Genomic DNA, 14831 nt, shown 5'->3' with positions numbered 1-14831 from the left:
ATGAAATATTTTAGCACTACTAAAAAACTGTTTGTAAGAAAGTATTTATTGCAAGTACTGCCTAGTGAGAGCAATCTCAGTATCCAACAAAATGGGATGGCATATTAAAACAGTGGAAAAAATTTGTTGTCATCAAACATTATAATTATGCACCCTTCATATAAACATGGAAAATATATAATATGAATTAGATATAGTAGAAATCAAAATAGTATGTGTATTATGATAGAAACTATAAAAACACTCTTACTGAAAGGCATTGGAAAGCAATTTTTAAGAATTGTGATGCAGTAGGATTATGGTTTTTCTATTCTTATCAACATTTTTAATGTTGCTATGACATATTTTCTCTAATAAGAAACAGGTGGAAAGTAAATACATTCACCACAGGGAATTGGAGGGGTACAAAGGGACTCAATAAAGCAGACGAATCACATGTGCTTTTGTCCTAAGTACCCCTTACCCTGCAGAGGTAGGAATGGAAAGCGAGGTCAAGAAGTATGTCGTCTACAGGAAATCTGTTTAATTTGCAGGAAATAGAGGATGAGGGAAAACTTACCAATGAAGTTTCACTTGATTTTGCTAAGGAGAAAGAGTATGATTTGACTGAAGCTGCCTTCATATCTAAGTGAGATCACTGCTTTTCTTGGCTTTCTGCTGTCTAGTCATCAAGTCAGCTATTTCTCAGGAAACCACTGGTCTTTTGAAACTTTACTTATTTACTTCATTGAATGCTCATAACAGTTTGGTGATGTGACTACTATAGGACTTTTTTTATTTGACAAGGGCAGATTCTGGGGCCTGCTTGCAAAATCCCTTTCTGTTGAGTCACACCCTAGGCCCAATGGATGCACTGACAGAGGCGGGTTCTCATTGCCTGAGACGGCTGTAAAAGAACCCGGATCACTTGCCTACCTGCTACAGGTGGAGCAGTCTATTGGGCACTTTACCTGTTATTTCATTAAGTCATAACATGAGATGGGTACGTAGTATAGTCCCCATTGCAACTCCAAAGCTCAAATCGCAAGGTCACAGGTCACTTAGGTGTTCCTAGGCTAAACCTGAAGCCTTGGGAGGCCTCAGGACTTCCCTGGCGCTTGGACTGCTTTGCAGTTATTCTCCAAGGAGGAGCAATTGGCATTTAGGGACAGAGTGCTTCTTGGTGCAGGACTGTGACAGATTGTAAAAGCTTTGACACTGGTCACTAAAGGCTGTGACAACCACAAATGCCCCACACTTCCAAGCGCTCTCTGAGGTGCGGGTGGGTGGGTGCCACCTCCACTTGAGAAGCATTAAGCTATTCATACTCATTCCACCAATAAATGTTTATCAAGTGTCTTCCTCATGCCAGGCACTCTGCTGGCACAGGAAGCATTCATTGGGGAAGTATGACATTTAAAGTGGTGCCATAAAATGTGACAAATGCAGCAGACCAACGTGCTGTGAACACAGAGAGGAAACTGTGTCTAACTGCCTAGGGCGTCCAGGCCAATCTTAGTGACTTGTCACCATGGAGTGACTCCAGGAGAGTTTTAGATTTGCTGTTCAAAGACCATTCACATGCCCTATCTGAATCTTAATTATTATTTTACTCCAGTCTCTGTGCTAATTCCCACTACGAATTAACCCTTTGCACTCGCTTGCTTTTTTCATGGAGCTGCTACCGATGCTAACCGTGTCGAGTCACACTCGACATCCAAGTGCAAAAGGTTAATTGCTTTTTATGAAAAATGGAAACCACAGTAGGATCTGTCCTTCCTACCTCACAGAGTCGATTTGGGAGAAAGCACCGCTATGCATGTTGGGTAATGTAGCAGGGATTCGAGTCTGGGCCCAATTTGTGTTCTCGGCTGGGGATCAGGCATGTCTGGAAATGTCTGATGACTTGGTGGAACCGGCAGCCTACTGGCCTCTATTTTAAAGAATTTGGTTTCCCTGGATTCTCATCTGAGCCCTGTGGAGAGAAAGGTCGTTTGCAGAGGTTAAAGAGACTATTGTCACAAGTGTTCTGTGAGACGAAAAGGCTCAAGCAATGCTACCTGGGTACCCAGAAAACAAAGTGAGGCCCAGAGCTGGGGGCTGGGGAAGGCTGGCGTGCGGCAGGAAACCCTTTCTCCATCTCTGCCCCACACAGCAGGTCTTAGGTCCTTGAAGACTGCTGAGTCCCCAGTTCTGCCGGGGCCCTTGGTGCAGATGTCGGGCCCCTCGTGGCAGCAGTAACAGTGAGGACATGACCACCTCTGAAAGCTTCCCAGGCAGGAAACATCAGCCAGGAGGGCCAGGAGCAAAACATTAAAAGGCAACTGACAGGTAAACACACCCTCAGAATACTCACTGAGATTTGACTCCCAGAGAGGGTATTTATTAGCTAATGAAATGTGATTTATTGCTGTTAATGTGGCCAAAATAGTATCCACAGGCTAGGAAAACTTGGGTTCCTGCTATTTGTTATAGTAATAACATAGGGCACACTGGCAATAGGAGAGAAGATAGCTGTCCAAAGGCCAGCTCCCAGCATAGATCGCCTGCCTTCCCAGGCCCATGACAGGGAGGCACTGAGGTGGAAGCCACTGCCATGGAAACCTAGGTTTGGAATTGCCTTCCTACCGATGGACAGGGTACTGGAGAGAGCAGTTTTCCCCAAAACCACCTCACTCAGAAAAAGCAAAATGACTCTTTAGTTTCCTAAAAGTGATGGTACCTGGGAATTAGTACTTGACTCTGAATTTCATGTGTATTCATGAACCAGTGACTCTGGACAGCTCATGACGCTAAGGGGGGTGGCACTGAATCTCACCTTTAGAAACTTCCCAGGGGTTGTAAGAACTAATACATGGTCAAACAGCTCTTCACTAAGTAGGTGATTGAAAAACATCCCCTTTTCCTATAATGAAGTTGATTTTCCTACTGTGGCAGTCCTTATTTTCACAAGATGGCGACTATATCTCCCATCCTGCATGCTCCTCTTACAGCGTGACTCTGACGTTCCTTCCATTGAATGCAGGGTTTGTGTCCTCTCCCTGAGAGTCTGGGTGAATCTCTGTGACTGTGGAAATGGAGCTGTGTGACTTCGAGGCTAGAGCATCACAACTCCATGCACTTCCGCCCTGCTGTCTTAGAGCCCATCCCTATGCACTGAAGAAACCCAAGCAGGTGTGGAGAGGCCCCTGTGGAGAGAAACCAAGGCTCCCAGCCCCCATCCAGCTGAGCTTCCAGACAATAGCCAGCACTGACCAGCCAGCCATGTGTGTGAGGAACCCTTAAAGTGGTTGCAATCATTTCTTCATGTTGCAAACATACTGTTGTAGCTCTATCCTGGCTGTTCATGATTAGGTCCGCCTTTGGTCTGCACCATTTTGTTTTATTATAAAACTAGAGGCCCAATGCACAAAATTTGTGCAAGGCGGGGGGAGGGAGGTCCCTCAGCCCAGCCTGCACCCTCTTGCAATCTGGGACCCCTCGCTCCTAACCACCCATCTGCTCGCTCCTTACCACTTGGCTTGCTGCTCCTTACTGCCACCTGCTCACTCCTTACCACCCACCTGCTCACTCCTTACCACCCACCTGCTCACTCCTTACCGCCCACCTACTCACTCCTTACCACTTGGCTCACCGCTCCTTATCACTGCTGTGGAGGCAGGAGAGGCTCCTGCCACCACTACTGCGCTCACCAGCCATGAGCCTGACTTCTGGCTGAGCGGTGCTCCCACTGTGGGAACGCACTGACCACCAGGGGGCAGCTCCTGCATTGAGCGTCTGCTCCCTGGTGGTCAGTGCACATGATAGCGACCGGTTGTTTTAGTCGTTCTACCATAACGGTCGCTGGGCTTTTATATATATAGACTAGTGACCCAGTGCAAGGCTTCCTGCACATTGAAAGGAAATTAATTAGAAGGTGGCCAGTGGGGCAGGACTGGGCAAGATGGGCTGGACATACCCTGGAGCCAACTTCCCATGGTCCCTCTCCAGCATCTGCAGAGTGAGCTGGGTCCCTCCGGCAGGTGGGGACCCTCAGCCTGGCCTGCAGGGATCAGGCCTAAACTGGCTCTCTGACATCCCCCCAGGGGTTCTGGAGTGCAAGAGGGCACTCTGCAAAGTTGCTGTCATACAGGGTGTGGAACGCAAATGCAAGTGTTCAGTAAACCAGATTCGGGCCAACAGTGCCCCAGCAACAACATAACCCACGGCTGAATGTGGAATTGCGTGGTCCTGCAAGGAATCGGGCTCCCTCCTTTCTGGTTTCGGGATGCGTCACCCACGAACTGCCACTGCCAAGTCACTACAGCTTGGCAGCTCCTGTGTTGAGCATCTGCCCCCTGGTGGTCAGTGCACATCATAGCTACCGGTTGGACAGTTGGACACTTATTATATTAGCTTTTTATACATATAGATGAATGATTTTCTTTCTAAATCCTACCATTTTATGCTTTAGAATTTATTTGATCACAAATTATTAAATTTTGTTAATGCTGGCCCTTCTTGAGGGAAAAGAGCAGAACTGAAGAAACACAAGACATCACTTGGATGCTCATATTCTTAACACTTCTAAAATTATCAAAGATGTAAAGAGTTCGGCTTTTCTCTAACGGTACCACACCTTAAGACTAGAAAATGGTCCTTTGTGTTGGCCTGTTGTGTTGTGGTGGGCGATAGACAGAAGGGGGTGGGAATTTTCATATGTCATCCAAGTTCCCTTCACCTCATTTTATATCGTCAGAAAGATATGTCCTTGTCTTACACTCATTTAAAACAAACTCGCCTCAATCATGTCCCCAATTTTAACTTTGTGAAGTAGGGAATAAAAAAGAAAGGTCTGCTGTTACACTAATTTTACTTATTCTCACCTCATTTCAAAACCATGTGACTCTCCCTGCTGCATTTCCACCAGCCATTTTCTTCTGCAACCTGTAGGTTTCCTGCAGAGAGAGGACAATGGGCAAGTTAAGTGAGAGAGCTGATTTTCAAGGCTTTTCTCCTTCTGCTCTAATTTACAGAAAATCATGGGAAGACAAGCGAAACCCCACATCACTGAAAGATTCGTTTTGATGTGAGGGGGAAATGAATAAACAGAATATGTTTTATATTAGTAAGACCAAATATATTTGATGCAATAGTTTGCTTGTGCCTTGAATATTATTAGTAAAAATGCCTTTTTTTTTTAAACTGAAAGAATATGTGTTTTTATTTCAGAGTAGTGGCCCAGAGCATGAATTCGTTCACATTGAAAGGAAATTAATTAGAAGAAATATTTTAATATCGCTATTCACCATTTGTCTATAATAGAAGTGTCAACCAGATTCACGATCAACAATGACAGATTGAAACACACACATGTGATTGGCGCCAGTGAGAGTTTATTGTATGTATCGCACACTTAGCCTTTTATGTATATAGAGTAAACTTGCTTAATTAGACCTGCTTTCTGATGTAGCTAAACTTTTTCCAGCCCAGTGAAACACCCCAACTTCTCTTTCAGGTAATTGTCAGCAACACAGCAGTAAATATCAACACAAAGCAGATTATTATTGTAGATCACGCAGGGAGAACAAAGGGTAAAATATTTAACTACAGCAGTGTTTGACTATTTTCTGCACAGTGAGAAAACCTGAAGTCATTTTCATGGTCCACCATTTCTTCTTTTCAGTCAGATCAAGTTTCTAAACTTTCTAAATCTCCATTTTCTGGCTAATGAAAAGAAAATAGGATTCCACCAAGTTTACTATCTACCTAATCCAGGACTTCTGTGAGGATCAAATGAGATGAGGCACGGGAAAACACTTCACAGACATTTTGTTAAGGTGTGAAATATTTGCACCTGGCTATAAAGCAAGTTGTGTTCCTGGGCTGAAGACACGGCAAGGATGCTAGTCGTCACTAGGGAGAGGAAGCCAGGGGTTGCTATGTGACATCATTACCCGGCGCCCACAGCAACTGTTTCCCAGTGGGCTGTGGGCTGCATTTTGTGCCATGGGGTCTTGGCAGCGTCAGTTGTGATTTGGTGGGGGTCACTCCGGGGTGGTGGCCGGGCCTGTGTCCCACTTGGGGGAAGCCGAGTGTTGCTTTGTGGGCGCCACGCCCGCGACATCATTTCTCAGTAAATGGCCAGTGCACATCATGGCAGCTCCTGCATTGAGCATCTGCCCCTTGGTGGTCAGTGCGCATCATAGTGACCAGTCAGATGGTCAGACACTTAGCATATTAGCCTTTTATATATATAGACAGTACCTCTGTTCTTTTGTATATGTTAGTTTTTAACTGTTTCAACTAGGATTATGTTACACTGCATAAAATAGAAAACCAAAGTAAAAGAAGTTTAAACCTACAAAGTTTTAATCTTTCATATAAAAGACATCCAGAAACAAGCAGTCCAGGGCTGGTAGGGCAGCATTACAAAGACATCAGGACTCCAGACGTCTTCTGTCTTTCTGCTTTACCATTCTTAGCAGAGGGTATTCATCCTCAAGCTGGTTGCTGGTGCCCCAGCATCTTGTCTGGGATCCTGGCAGTCAGAAGGTGAAAAGGCAAAGGGAAACCCATACAGCACCCAGCTTAAAGGGCCTGTCTTTAACAGGCTGCCTAGACAGTCCATACAACTGTCGGTTTACATCTCCATTGCCAGAATGTAATCCCATGATCATCCCTAGCTGCAAGGAAGCTGGGAAGAGATTAGCACCATAGCATATAAAGGTCCCTTCCTTCTCCGATTTCCTCCAATGCTTATTTGTCTGCACTATATGATCCAAGGTCAACTATAGCTTCTTCTGTTGTTCTGGTCCCACGAGCACACCGAGTTCTTTACTAAGATGTTGAGCTCCTTGGGGTAATTACCACATCCCTTTTATGCACCCTTTACAGTTCCTGGTATGAAGCTAGAACATATTGCCATACTCCCAAATTGTAGAAATTCTATTTCTCATTAACAGAGGAGAGTACATTTTGGATAGGTAACTACCAATCTGATACAATATCATCAATGTCTGATAATTCACTCATCATGTATATTACATTTTAATTTAATACAACTGAGTAAATATATTTAGAGTCACTCTTCTGTTCCAGCTCCAAACCAAGAACCTATGGAGTGTGGTAAAAGCATGTCATACAGTCATACCCTCAAGGAGCTTCCTTTCAGTAAGGAGCTCTGCTTGCTCATGAAATACAGGAAATAGAAGAGACTATAATCAGCCTTATACCACATAGTGCAGATAATAAGCGTTGGCGGAAATTGGAGAAGAGAGGACCCCTAAGAGCTGAGGTGCTATTCTTTTCTTGAAGGAGATAGAACCAGCAGTGGGAACCAAAAAATACGATGGACATGAGTGTTAGTCAATTTTATGTATCAACTTGACTGGACCTCAGGGTACCCAGATATTTAGTTAGACATTACTGTCTGTGAAAAACTTTCCACTGATTCATTATTTGAATCAGCAGACTGAGCAAAGCCGATGGCCCTCCCCAATGTCAGTTGGCCTCATCCGATCCTTTGAAGGCCTAAATAGAACAAAAAGGCTGAGTAAATGAGAATTCTCTCTGCTGCTCTCTCAAGCTAGGACATTGGTTCTCTCCTGCTTTTGGATTCAGACTGAGATGGGAACTTACACCACTGATTCTCCTGGTTCTCAGGTCCGAGACCTGGCTGTCAATGTACCATGAGCTCTCCTTAGTCTCCAGCTTGCTGACTGTAAATCTTTGGGCTTCTTAGTCATCATAGTCACATTCTTTGCAGAATCCTGACAATACAAGTATGCAGCAAAACTTTCAGCACATTGAGCATCTTCTAAGCCTCGGGCACAGTGATAGGCACAGAAATACAAAGCTGAAAAATACATGCCCGTTCTTGAAGTAAGTTGTAGACTACTGCTGGGAGAGAGGAGAAAAGACCTCTTGTGGTGATGCTATGTGAAAGTACTATGGAGGAAGGAAGCTCAGAGCACTGCGGGACCCTGAGCTCCGGTGGAGGGCAGTGTCTCAATGGGACGGAATATATGTCTCAGAAAACTTCCCACAGGAGGGGTGGTGGCCATGGGTGGATGTACTGTGTAGACTTGAAGGAGGATATTTGTTTTGATTTTGTTGTGTGTGTTTTTTGAGAGCCTTGCCTGTTATTAAGGTGGGAAAATGTGCTGAGAGAGATTAAAAGTACTGGAGTGAGGGAAGATAATGGGTGAAAAAACAAGGCAGGAAGAGAGGGGATTCAGAGCTCATGGGAAGAGCTTAGCCCACATTCAGAATGAGAAGTGTTGGCAAGGTGTTTGGGCACAAGGCTTAGAGCTAAAGGGACCACTCCAGGTTCCTCTGATGTGGCAGTCCAAGACTCTGAGCATGGAAAAGGAGGCCGGAATCTGGGGGAGAGACTGTGTGTGTGTCATCTGGGTCCCGTGCCCCCTTTCACAGGCACTTGGTCATGACCTCCGGAAGCTGTCTCAGGATCAGGACCCAGGGGAGCCCCTCAGGGACGCACTGTGCCTCCTTTTCCTCTCTCATCTTTCCTGTAATGTCTCTGTTCACCCACTGCTAGGTGTTGGACTGTCTCCTCTCCTCTCTCCTACATTCACTTCCCTCACTTTGTAGTCTCACAAGCCCAGTGGGTTTACTTTTATCATCCAGTTGTGTGGGTCAGTTTGCCAACTGTTTGTTACCACTGACCCGAGTGGTACAATTCATTCTGGGGCCCTGAATGCTGAGCCCAGCTCTCCCACTGCGAGTCCACAGATGCCAGCACCTGTGGAAGTCACAAAGAGGGCACGGAGGTTCCAAATTGCTCCCGAACCCGTCCCATACAGCTTCTCTGCATTGTGTACCGCCTGTTGGCCCAGAGCAATGGGGAAGGTACAGAGGGTCACAAAGGGATTCAAAATATTCAAATGCTACATAGTTTCAAGTTGGAGTGGTTTGATTTGTAATAAATGCAATAACTGTGCCATTTATTTCCAACTCTTAATTTATTAACTTTTTCTTCCAAAGATAAACGTGATTACATTACTTATTTATACTATGTACATTACATTAAAAGGAAAAAAATGCATCAGAGTAAAAAAAATCATATACAGTTTTTTTAAAAATTAGTGTTTCCTTATCCAGTGCTAATAACAGCTGAAATCATTAAAAAGGAAGAATCTTAAATATGCAACTCACCTTCAGGGCTTGGTACTGCTTGTTTATTTTTACACATTTTTCTAAATTTGACAGACAATCTAGAAATATAATCTCTACTCACTTTCAGTTCCTGATTTTTATACCAGTACTGTGGTTTTGTGTTGTGGTCTATGACATATCAAGAAGGCAGCATGACATAGATGAAAAAAATGGGAACCTTGAACCTGCATGTATTTTTAAATTTAAAAAACAAGGGTGTCTTTTACTAGTTGGGGTTTGGGTTTATACAATTAAAGAGACATTCGAATTTCAGTTTTTTAACTTGCAAATACAATGATGAATTTACTGGATGCTCATTATGAACCAGGCATTATGCTAAGCACTTTACTATATTATCACCTTTAATCTTGATAGCACTCTGATTAAACAGTAGCTATCAGTATTATTTTCTCCATTTTACAGATGAACAAGGTGAGACCTGGATTAGCTAAGTTGCCCAAGGATATCCAACAGATAAGCCAGGGGCCAAAACTATGCCTCTGACTCTAAAGACTACCCTCTTAACCATTGTCCCACACTGTCTGGTATGTAGATCAGCTCCAGTCCCAATACTAGACCCTGCACAGTAGATGTCATCTCTAAGATGAAGAAATAGCTGTCAGAGAAAATATCACATCCCCAGAGGCAAGACCATTAAGTTTGATGGTCCTTCAGCTCCCCTCCCCCCTGCTGGCCCCATTTCCTTCCTTGCTGAGGGTTTTTAGCATCAGGCCCACTAGTCCTCTGGGGGAAGCAGCCCTCTGTTGATGGACTGGTAGGAAGGGCCATGATGCTCAACTTAATTTATGCCCTCCTCGTCCCGAAAGCATTTAAAGGGGACTCATCAATTTACGTGACATGTTGCCCTGTTCCTTTACTTTTCATATGGTTACATATATTATCTCATTCAAACCTCCCAACAACACTGATGAAAATGAACTTCAGAGACTTTAAGCAATAGGCTCAAGGCAGCAGGGTATTTATCGTAGTACAAGGGAATTTGACTGCACACTCACCACGTCTGTTAGTCATACTTCTTCGTTATGATTTCTCCTGAGTGTTTAAAGGATGCATGAATACAGTAAGAAACAAGCAGTTAATTATGTGTAATGGCATCCCCTAGCTTGGAAGCCTCTTACAGAGCCCATCACTGATGACCTCTAGCATGACACATGCGGGCTTTGCCACCTGTCCCCAACCTGAACTTTCCAGGTCCATCCTCCTCACTGCCTAGCCACTCTGCCTCACTCAGGCCCTAGCAGAGCAGCTGCCTCTGCAGAACACAGTATCACTTCATCCATTCAGGCTGTTACTTCATGGAATCCCTCTTGTGCCCTGCCTCCTTCTTTACCTAGAAAACAACACCTACTCTTTCAAAGCCAGCACAATGATTCCCCTCTCAGGAAAGTTGCCCCAAAATTCCTCCCTCACCAAAAAGGAGCATGCAGCACTTTGTAAAGGCAGACCATACTTCACCATAATTGTTTGCTTACATATCTTTTTTCCTACTAGAATGAGGGTTTCAAGGCCAGCAACCTCACATTCATATTAATGCCCACCTCCTGACTACATAGAGGTACCTACAAATGGGTTTGGTGGGTTTTGTTAGTTGCTTTTTAACTAAATATGTTGAGTGTCTACTATGTGCCAGAACATTTATTAAAATGCTTTGCCTGCAATAATACATTCAACGCTCAGAATAACCCTTTGGGGTGGGTTCTATCATTTTCCTGACTTTACAAATGAGGAAACTGTAAAAACAACTTTGAAAGGTAAAACCGCTCTCCCCAGGTCACAGAGGCAAAACTCAGACCAGGCAGGGGTCTTCAGGGCCCATTCTCTTGGCAACTCTGCTACAGAGACCCTTATTTGGTGGTTAAAGGTGTTAAATGAATGAACAGCCACCCAAAGCTGTCACAGTGTTCAAAATGTGTTTACTTTGATCCTATACCTAAAAGGAAGAAGATTGGGGAAGCTCAATAGTAAGAGAGGCTGATTTCCCAGTTTCACCAGGAGCAAAACTACAATCATTCTCTTCCTCTGCAGAAAGACCATGGCTGCACTTCGCATCTCGCTGGTCTCCTTACACAGGTGAAAGGACACAGTTTGATTGTGTCGTATCTTCACCATGGTTGGGATGGAAGCTCCTTTTCCTTTCAAAGACCAGGTATGCATCTTATACCACCTATAATTAGCTATAGAACCCACCGTTGATTTTCCTCTTTACCTGGTTATCCTGAAGGTAGGATTTAGGGTGGAAAAGAAGGAATTGGAAAGCAATCTCCCCTGGAATCCTAAGGAAGGTGGGTAAGTAGAGAAACCTGGCGAATTTCCTCCAGGTACCTCCTGATATGAGCACAGGGATAGGGACCATTTTCTGTTTCTTAAAGTTACACAGTGAAGATTGCATCTTAGGATTAATGCTGCAACGGAACAATGTACCACTGCAGAGCAGAATGGGAGGGTGAATTCAGATGAATTTCCTCTCCTCTTCCAAGTCCATGAGAGCAACCCATTATATTTTCTATCCAAGTCCACAGATATTTTGGGGACCTCACGCATGGTGGTATTGTCTGTGGGAGAAACAAAGTTGAGCCTCCCTCAAGTAGAGCTTCACAGAATCACGCCATTGCACAGAGGAGTATAGTACTGAGGAAAATAAATATAGAAAGGAGGAATAGAAGGTATAATAATGATATGCAGCGAAGAATAAATGCCTACAAAATATCAGATGCTTTTCATATAATATTTAATTTAATTCATAAAAACCCTGCAGGCTTGTGTGGTGGCCCATTGCACAATTGAAGAACCTAAGGCCCAACAATGTTAAGTAATTTGTCCAAGTTCATCAAGTACCTCATTGCCAGAAGCAGGATTTGAATCTAGGTCTGTCCTTTATGGCTTTGATGTTTTTCTATTTCACCAGGCTTCCTTTAAAAAATCATATAAAAGGCAAATAAGTGATTGATGTCGTTCTTCCTCAAGGACATGAAAGGAATGTACGAACAGCACAGTCGTTTTCTGTGGTGAAATCTTTTAATTATGACCCAGTTCACAGCACTGCAGTGATAAGCTGATTGTGAGCTCACCTGAAGTCAAAGCCCCTCACAGCAAGTTTAGTGGCAACAATTCAGTTCTCTCTCTATTAGCAAATAGGGAACCCAGGGAAGGTATGTTTTATCCAACTTAGACCAAAATGTTAGAGTGAGGCATTTATAAGCATGCCAGTAGGAAGGGAAAGAAAAGGAAAAGGTAGAATTTGCAACTTGTTACCTTTAAAACTTTGTTTCTGCATCTATTGTTATTACCTTTCTGAAATAAGCTACATTCTTTTTGAGGACTGTTTTAGGGAATATTTGCAGGGAGTTGGGGGCCCAGAATGAACAGGTTAGCGGTTAGCGGGGTTGTGTGGCTGGGAGCATTTGTCTAACCTGACGGTTCAGAACCATTTCCATGGCCCAATGAGGAGTCCATGTGTCAGGTGATACTCATGATTCACTAGTGGTTGCTTTTCATAAGTAATGACCTAACTCATCTCATTTGTTTCCCAACGAAGATGATGGTTTCTGTGATTACTGTCAATGATTTATTTACCCTTCATCATTTTTAATCTTTGAACATTATCAGTGTCTCTAAAACACTGAAATCATCTGACCCCAAATATTCTGAGCTTTTCTTCTTTTAAGAGGCTCTGAAGCAGACAACAGCTTCACAGAACTTTAGTTTACTATCCTGTTTAATCTTCTGTATTACATTAGATATCCTATCTAATAAAGCAGGAATATGCTAATTGACTGTCATGCCCTCACAAAGATGGCGGCACCCACAGCCAGTAAGGAGGGAATATGCTAATTGACTGTCACACCCTCAAAGATGGCGGTGCCCACAGCCACAAGATGATGGTGCCCAGGCCCCTCAGCCCCACCAGGGTGGCAGGCGTGCGGCATGGTGTGCACCTGCCTCTGGAGTCCCCCAATCCCCTCATGCCCCCAGCCACCCAGAGCCGGCCCAAAGCACAGGCAACCCTCGAATGGCAGCTTCCCAGCCGCCCAGGGCCGCCCGAGGCTCAGGCAACCAGGGCTGGCTGAGGCTTGCGCTGCCAGCAGTGGCAGCAGCAGAAGTGTGATGGGGATGTCACCTTCTCCTGATCACCGGGTCACCTCCCGCCCCTGAGGGTTCCCAGACTGTGAGAGGGGGCAGGCTGGGCTGAGGGAACCCCCTCCAGTGCATGAATTTTCATCCACCGGGCCTCTAGTAATATATAATACCTGAAATATATATGTTGTATCTGTAGGTGTGTATATAAATATATGTGATACACATACACACAAGATAGGAAAATTCGGGGGCTGGGTGGGGGGAGAGATAAAACACTGGAATTTGAGCAAAGGCTTCCCCAGTTCTACCTTCATTCCTCAGTAGATGATAGAGGAGAACATGCTTGAAGATTCCAAGTAAAAGAATGTTCCAGCAAGTATAAGAGGAAGACACAAGGATGATTTAAAAAAAAAAAAAAAAAAAGAGGAATGTTCTGGAAGAAACTGTTCTTCCAGGAGATCCAATAAAAGAATGTGTTTTAATGAAGTTCAATATTCCCACTCGGTCACTCCTAACAACAGTACATCCCTTTTTGGATTAATTTCTCTGTAAGGACATGACTGCCAACCTACCCCATCACATACAAGAGCAAGTTCATGGAATTCACTGACTTGTTTCTTCAACATGTAGTGAGAACCTACCATTGTTATCCTTTGCTCATCACTACACTCCTAGTTCTGAGCAATAAAAATACAGCATCAAGCAAAGGGTAAAATAATTTATTCCCAAGATGAATAGTTAATTTATTGATTATGCCCATTTGTCACCAATATGAGAATAACTTCTGACTCTTTCTGGTATGGCTAGTTATTCACTTGAGAAGTTTTGGAATTTTATTCTCAGGCCCTAAACAACAAGTATATCCCATAAGTCTAATAAGAAATAAAGACACATTAAGTTATGTTCATCAAAATCCCCATGTATAACAGAAGGAAATTTGGTGTACTGTGCTGTCTCATTAAGGAAAATGGTGATTTACTGTGACAAGGTAAATATCCAAAGCTAAATGCTAAAATTATAATGATAAGTATTCAAAATTTCCCCATAGGAAGTTTAGTGGATGTATTCTGGGTATCGGGCTCATACTCTAGAGGAAGTTAGTGGCTAGTTAATTTTGTACATTTGAAAAAGAAAGGAGGTGGTGGACAGGGTCCCAGTGACTGATAGGGCACTTGCAAGTCTGAAAGACCTGAGAGAAATTCAGACAACTTTGTAGTTGTTGTGGAGCATTGTGACACTGCTATCGTTTCATCTCAGCGACTGGCACTCTTAGCACGCAGTGGGTGTGTCATTTGATCCCTAAGTAAAAATGGGAGAGAAACAGCGCTGCTGAGGGGGACTCTTAGCAGAAGCTCTGATCCTGTGACAGTCAGTTGTGCCCTTGAAATCCAGGACAAGATCAACACTAAGAGTTTGAGGTTGGCTCTCAAATGGAGGGGCAGGTATGTGGCAGGAATATTTGAGATATTCTTTAAAGCAAGATGGTATAGCTGTTTACCTGCTCATCCCAGGTCTTAATCTGCAGCTCCGTTGCCCTCTGGACCAGCGCTCAATGAGAGTAGGTGAAGGCAAAAGCGAGAGGCCTGAGCCACTCTTTC

Source organism: Eptesicus fuscus, chromosome 15, assembly GCF_027574615.1.
Source record: "Eptesicus fuscus isolate TK198812 chromosome 15, DD_ASM_mEF_20220401, whole genome shotgun sequence".
In the NCBI taxonomy this organism is placed as follows: Eukaryota; Metazoa; Chordata; class Mammalia; order Chiroptera; family Vespertilionidae; genus Eptesicus; species Eptesicus fuscus.
The sequence above is the reverse complement of the archived record's forward strand: the minus strand, read 5'-3'. Positions refer to the sequence as shown.